This window comes from Danio aesculapii, unplaced genomic scaffold, assembly GCF_903798145.1.
Source record: "Danio aesculapii unplaced genomic scaffold, fDanAes4.1, whole genome shotgun sequence".
In the NCBI taxonomy this organism is placed as follows: Eukaryota; Metazoa; Chordata; class Actinopteri; order Cypriniformes; family Danionidae; genus Danio; species Danio aesculapii.
This window is the reverse complement of record NW_026613639.1, coordinates 86,175-93,835: the sequence shown is the minus strand read 5'-3', so window position 1 is coordinate 93,835 and position 7,661 is coordinate 86,175. Positions and strand designations below refer to the sequence as shown.

The 7,661-nt window shown below is 39.3% G+C and overlaps 2 non-coding genes across 2 annotated transcripts; both read left to right on the top strand.

The window, feature by feature from the left end:
• Positions 1-6,255: 6,255 nt before the first annotated feature.
• On the top strand, positions 6,256-6,337 carry trnas-aga (transfer RNA serine (anticodon AGA)). Its single transcript has one exon. It is a non-coding gene; the product is annotated as a tRNA-Ser (tRNA).
• A 990-nt stretch (positions 6,338-7,327) lies between these two features.
• Positions 7,328-7,409, top strand: trnas-uga (transfer RNA serine (anticodon UGA)). The gene has a single exon. It is a non-coding gene; the product is annotated as a tRNA-Ser (tRNA).
• Positions 7,410-7,661: the final 252 nt, after the last annotated feature.

The window sequence follows — 7,661 nt, the reverse complement described above, 5'->3', positions numbered from 1 at the left end:
ACAGGCCCATCTCAAATCTCCCTTTCATCGGCAAAATCATTGAAAAAGTTGTTTTAAACCAGGTTAACAAGTTCTTAAACTTCAAGGGGTGTTTAGACAATTATCAATCTGGTTTCAGACCACATCACAGTACAGAGAACGCCCTTATAAAGATAATCAATGATATACGCCTAAGTACAGATTCAGGCAAACTAACAGTGCTGGTACTGCTCGATCTCAGTGCCGCATTTGACACTGTCAATCACAGCATACTTCTGGATAGGCTGGAAAACTTGGTCGGGCTGTCTGGGACGGTCTTCAAATGGTTCAGATCTTACCTTGAAGGGAGAGGTTACTATGTCAGTATAGGTGACCATAGGTCGAGGTGGACACCCATGACATGTGGAGTCCCACAAGGCTCGATTCTGGCACCACTCCTGTTCAACCTTTATATGCTCCCTCTGAGCCAAATAATGAGAAAAAAACAAATCTCCTACCACAGCTATGCTGATGACACTCAGATCTACCTAGCCTTACTGCCTAATGACTACAGCCCCATTGACACCCTCTGCCAATGCATTGATGAAATTAACAATTGGATGTGCCAAAACTTTCTTCAGTTAAACAAAGAGAAAACTGAAGTGATTGCATTTGGGAACAGAGATGAGGTTCTCAAGGTGAATGCGTACCTTGGCTCTAAGGGTCAAACAACAAAAAATAAGGTCAAGAATCTTGGTGTGACTCTGGAGTCAGATCTGAGTTTCAATAGTCATATCAAAGCAGTTAGTAAATCAGCATACTATCATCTCAAAAACATTGCAAGAATTAGATGCTTTGTTTCCAGTGAAGACTTAGAGAAACTTGTTCATGCTTTTATCAGCAGCAGGGTGGATTACTGTAATGGCCTCCTCACTGGCCTTCCCAAAAAGACAGTCAGACAGTTGCAGCTTATCCAGAACGCTGCGGCCAGAATTCTGACCAGAACCAGGAAATCAGAGCACATCACACCTGTCCTCAGGTCTTTACACTGGCTCCCAGTTACATTCAGAATGTATTTTAAAGTATTATTACTGGTCTATAAATCACTAAATGGCCTAGGACCTCAGTACATTACAGACATGCTCACTGATCACTCAGATCTTTAGGATCAAATAAACTAGAAATTCCAAGAGTTCAGTCAAAGCAAGGTGAATCGGCTTTCAGCTACTACGCCCATCACTGCTGGAATCAGCTTCCAGAAATGATCAGATGTGCTCCAACATTAGGCACATTCAAATCAAGACTGAAAACACATCTGTTTAGCTGTGCCTTTACTGAATGAGCACTGTGCTACGTACGACAGATCGCACTATTATGTTTTTCTCTTCTTTTTCATTCTTTTATAACACATTTTATCTGTTTTTATGCTTATTTATTTTATTTTTTTACCATTTCTATTATTTGTTTTTTATTTCTCTTATACTTGTTTCTTTTATTCCTGTTTATGTAAAGCACTTTGAATTGCCACTGTGTATGAAATGTGCTATATAAATAAACTTGCCTTGCCTTGCCTTGCCTTGACAGAATGGAACGAGTTTTGCATTAATTCCTTTTATATAATAAAGTTGGTGAAGTCTCTACTCATAACTGCTCTCTACTAAATCACAAACCTGCTCAATCTTATAATATTATTTCTCCAAATGCTCTTTTTGTATTCAGTATGAAGAAATTTAAAGTCATTTGCTTTGGGAGTGTACTTAATATCAAGTGTTTTGCGTTGACTTTTCCAGTTCACCAAAAAATGCTTTTATCCAAACTTTTGTATCTTCTAAAATTGTATTTTTAGTTACTCTTTGAAAGCCTTCTTACTATAAATGTATTAATTTATTGTTTTTTCTTTGTACATTTGGCATCCAGAGATTTTGATATGTGAACTCTAATAATTGTTGCAAAACATCATAATGTTATTTCGCATTATGTCCATATAGGACTGATTATCTTGTGGGACGTCAAACACAACCGAATTATCATGCGTATGTTTGGCCAACCATTTATAGATGTTAGAATTAAAGGGGCCGACGATTTGATCTTTGGCCGACGTCGGCCCAACGTATGTGTGCTGTCTGGGATATATATATGAGAGGGTCATGGAGGTGCAGTGAGTAGCACGATCGCCATGCTCATCTTCAGAACGCAATTGAAGACACTTCAGATGAAATCTGAGAGCTCCCTCATCTGTCATAGCAAGACAGATCTTGCTGTCTGACAGCAAGAGTCCCGAGATGCTCTAAGTTCAGAAATGAACCAAAACATTGTCAAAACAGTCCATGTAACTTCAATAATTCAATTGTATTCGAGTCCCAAAAACATTTTGTGTGCCAAAAAATTTTGAAAAAAGCAGCCATGTAGAAAGAAAACTCCTTTTTGCCCCTGTACTCTCTTTATTTGCATTTAGCAGAAGAAACTCAAACAGGTTTGGAACAAGTAGAGCATGAGTAAATGACAGAATTGTAATTTTTATGTGAACTACCCCTTTAATGCTTCTGTAAGTAAAGGTAAATTAAATATTATTACTGAAGATATTGCTAAAGATTTCCCAAAGATGGGTTGCAGCTGGAAGGGCATCCGCTGCGTAAAAGCATGCTAGATAAGTTGTCGGTTCATTCTGCTGTGCCGACCCCCTATTAATAAAGCCGAAAATAAAATGAATTATTATTGCTAAAGAATGGCAGGAAACGTGGAACACAGATAATGAATCATATGAAAAAAAAACCCTATATAGGCCTATGAAGTTGTAGAAATAGAAAAAAGAGGTCATAATTATGAGGATGAGATTTGCACTCAGATATTAATAGGAAGTAATGTGTTGTAGACATGCAAGTCATCATGAACTGGATTAAAAAAGTTTCTCAAAATTGTCTTAAAAAGTTTAGATTAAAGGTTTTGATAAATTTTAAATAGTGGTGTGTCTTTGTGGAGAGAGAGAGAGAGAGAGAGAGAGAGCAGACACAGTGTAAAGTGAAAAACATGGGAGAAATGTATTAAAAAGTCATGACTGCAACAGTAAGTGGCAAAAAAGCTAAACAAAAAAGACTTTTATTTTGGCGCGGCGTGTGACGTCATCAGGCGGCGCCACTTCACCGCTGTGATTCAACTGGAGAAAGGTTTGTGTTTTAAAACGTTTATTGATATAAACCGATTTAATTTAAGTTTCAGGTTTTTCATCTGATGCTAAATTACGTTCCTGCTGTTGGAAATATTATTTAAACCATTTATACAACGTAGTATTATTTTACTCACAGTGATGAGGGCTATTGTTTGAATAAGTTACAGAAATGTGTGTAATAAGTGTTTTAATGAAACCTTTTATCTGATTTCTTTTTGTTAATTACTCTCATATAAAGAAACTGTTGAAGCAAGTGTTGAAGAGAAGTTATTTTGTTTCTGTTCATTGTTTTATTTATTTAAACAGGACATTTTTATTGTTTTGTTCATTTTAAACAGGATAAAGTGTCCAAACGCAGAGAAAAACTCCTGCTGAAGCGACTGATCTCCACACTGTTATAAAGATGGAGTTTATTAAAGAGGAGAGTGAAGATGTGAAGATTGAAGAAACGTTCACAGTCAAACAGGAAGATCTGCAGGAACAAACAGGTTAGTTTTCATTCTCACCTATCACACTCACCCCTCAGAAGTCTCAGTTTAAAAAAATCCACATTTAGATATATTTTAATAATAAGAATATTAAAGTAAATATGTCTTGCAGCCCTGAGTGTGCTGCCTAGTTCTCCTAAATGCAAGAAACACTCATTAAAAGACAGGAATGAGTTTCTTTCTTGTTACTTGTTCTCATGTCTTTTGTCATTCTTTTTATGAATTATTAGTCTCCCATTTTCTCTACCTTTTTAAGGTTATTGCTTTCTTGTTCTCCTACTGTTTGTAAAGCGTCCTTGAGCACTGGCACTATATAAAATAAATAAAAACAATAAATAAAAAAAGTTTAACTGAGCTGACGATATTTGACCTACAGTATTCTCATAGAAGATATCTGCTATTACAGTGATAGTGTTGGATTAGTACTATCCATTTGCATATGTCACGTTGATCACAATTTATTTTTTTCATCAACTTCTTTATGGGTTTAAACTTGTTTCTAGTAGTTGTTACTAGTTCTCACAGATAGTATCTGAGTCAGAAGTACATAATTATTATAATAACTAATAACCAGGGCTATTGCTTTTAACCAGGGTTTCCGCGGGGTCTTAAAATGTTGTAAATTCCAAAATCTAAATTTTAGGCCTTAAAAAGTCTTAAATTTACTGAAATATTGTGTTGTAGGTCTTAAATCTTATTTTAAACAAGTCTTAATTTTCCTTTGTTCATGTTTTGCTACCCAATCTGGCCAAAACCCATACAATCACCAACAATCCATTTCAATAAAACTTTCAAGGTTATAAAACCGCCAATATTTTCAACTGTACCGTTCCTACGGTAAATGTAAATTTTTATTTATTTATTTTTTACATTTTTAGGTTTTTTTAGAACAACAGTATCTCCAGCAGAAAAGATATCCAAAGATGCCGTTTTAAATCGTAAATTAATCTGTGGTTTCATTTCATTTGTATTATTCAGCCTGACATGTTTACTGCTCCAAAATACTTTCAAAGTTTCTCAAAAGAAAATATATCGGCGACGCCGACGGCCACAGCGAGGGGCAATGCGTCCACATGTAGGCTACGCCGTCGCTTGACGCAGAAGTATAAATCAGCCTTGAGTCACATACCTGTCTGATGGCTCATCATGCAGGTCTTTGTCTTCTCAGGTGTGAATCACTGCAATTAGTAATGATAGTTCACGCCTTCTCGCATAGACCAATTTTCAGTCAAGGGGTGACTGTCTTTTGACGTTGTACTTTTCACACACAAACAGCAGTATCAACAACAAAACAAACAATATAACAATAATCACAATGAAACACAAAACCCTCAGCACCTAACTTAAATGAAAGTAAAAGGAAAAAATGCAAATGAACCCAGCCGGTGAGTTGGCAGCTGACTCCAAGTCAGTGAGATAAATCTGTGAGTTGATTTTGTTCTTTGGTGACACACTCGTTCACAGACATCACAAGCACATCAGTATCAAGACAGCGGTCTTTGCTCTATTGCTTCGATATGTACTTTTGCTTTTTGTTTCTCACAGCCAGTCATTAAGTTTACACTGCTCGTCTCGACACGGTTTTCTCTACTCATTTCCCCGCACTGCAACAGTTCAGTCAACTTCTCTTTCTTCCGCACACCACATAATGCTGCCCTCTCTTTAACTCTCCTCCTCTTTCTTTATACTCTCACCCATTTCCTTTTTGTCGTCCCATGGGTGGAGACCAGTTAAACAATGTTGACGGAGAAAAAATGGCCATGAATATAACAAAAAGGGAGTAAATTTGCCCAGAGTGTTGAGTTTTGTTTTTTTCAAAATATTTTCCCAGAATATGTCAAAATAAGATGTCCCCAAATATCAGTCCATTTGGTGAAACAGAGAGAAAGTTTTGGCCAAATTAAGCATTAAAATTACCCCAAAATGGATGAAAATGACCCAACAGCACACAAGGGGAAAGGTGCACATTCCAGGCTCTATGCAGATGCTGTACAGGCATGTCTCATGTCTGCGAGGCAAATATTCAGCTGTTTGTTCAGCTGTTACCCCAGAACTTTTTTTCTGATGCGTTTACCAGTCAGGCACAGAATAAACAAGTATTCCCTGTCTGCTTTACAAATTTTAGAAAAATAATTTGTTGTAATTATGAATATATATGAATAAAATTAAGCCATTTACAGCTTTCAAATCTGTGTCTGATCAATATGACCAAAATGACTTTTATGAGAAACTCTGAAAACTGGACTGACACATAAGGCACCAGCCTTCAAAGCTGGGGATTGTGGGTTCAAGTCCCATCTGGGTTTTCTTTGTTGGGTTACATTTAAGTTGTGTGAAACAATTCCGACTGGTCTTCTCAAAACTTAGGCGTGATGATCTGAGGACAATAGTTAGCTTCGAATTCTCAGACTTGCTGCACACTTCAAATAAGATTCATCCAATCTTGCTTGAATCTCACTGTCACGTTACAAACCTAAATGGTTCCGCTAAGCTTTGGTAATGAAGATCTTGACTTCAAGTACCCTGTGTCTTTCAAGCAATGCTTGTGCCGCTTTTTACAACCTCAGGCCATTTATGCCCCAACTGTGCTGCGTTCAATGTTGCCCACATTTAGCAGAAAAAGTCAACGAGCTGCCACCATGTGTAGTCGTGGCCGAGAGGTTAAGGCGATGGACTAGAAATCCATTGGGGTCTCCCCGCGCAGGTTCGAACCCTGCCGACTACGGAACAGCCAGCTGCTTTTGCTTTTTCTCTCTGTGAGAGGAACTGTGGCTTTTGCGACGTTTGGTTGCGGGCCTGCGTGTTTAATCCCATATTGAATAATTCAAGTCCAGCGACTAGTCGCAATTTAGCTTTTTTTGTAGTCCCTACACTCTGATGTTGTCTAGAGAAACGTTCAATAAATCGACAGCAACATCTTGTACGGCTCATCAAGATTGGGATTTGATAGTTTTTTTTCCAAGTCGCCCAGTCCTTTTTGGCTGTCCCTTTGTGGCACATTTTCCCCACTCCATCTGCTTCTGGAGAGTTGCTTTATGCACAGCTCTTTTCAAGACTGATGCTAGCACAGTTCCAAAAGGCCCAGGCGAAATGTGCTTTTGGCCATGCTTTTGGACCCCTGTTGAACCTGTGCTTGGTTGCCACCTCAGCAGGAGACAGAAAGCAGATGTCTGTAGTCGTGGCTGAGCGGTTAAGGCGATGGACTAGAAATCCATTGGGGCTTCCCCGTGCAGGTTTGAATCCTGCCAACTATGTTGTTTTGCACGTCCACTTATGTTGTTCTCTTTTCTTTCAAGCCTCCTATACGTAATTGCAATCCTCCTCTGCAACTCACAAACAAGCCCCTGTCACTTAGTGACCAGGCAGCTGTGGGTGAGTGACAGTGGTTTGCCGCGACCGTACAGTCATCCGTACTCTGTGTTGTGGCCAGAGAAATCCCAGTTTGAATCCCGGTCACAAACCAGTGTCCCTTAGTGTCCAGGCAGCTGCAGAGCTTATCGGTGAGTGAGCGGTGTGCCGTGATCGTATAGCGGACAGTACTCTGTGTTGTGGCCGCAGCAACCCCGGATCGAATCTGGGTCACGGCAGCGTGTTCCTGTTAACTGCGAGCAATGCTTGTGCTGCTTTTTACAACCTCAGGCCATTTATGCCCCAACTGTTCTGCGTTCAATGTTGCCCACATTCAGCAGAAAAAGTCAATGAGCTACCACCATGCGTAGTCGTGGCCGAGAGGTTAAGGCGATGGACTTGAAATCCATTGGGGTCTCCCCGCGCAGGTTCGAACCCTGCCGACTACGGAACAGCCAGCTGCTTTTGCTTTTTCTCTCTGTGAGAGGAACTGTGGCTTTTGCGACCTTTGGTTGCGGGCCTGCCTGTTTAATCCCATATTGAATAATTCAAGTCCAGCGACTAGTCGCAATTTAGCTTTTTTTGTAGTCCCTACACTCTGATGTTGCCTAGAGAAACGTTCAATAAATCGACAGCAACATCTTGTACGGCTCATCAAGATTGGGATTTGATAGTTTGTTTTCCAAGTCGCCCAGTCCGTT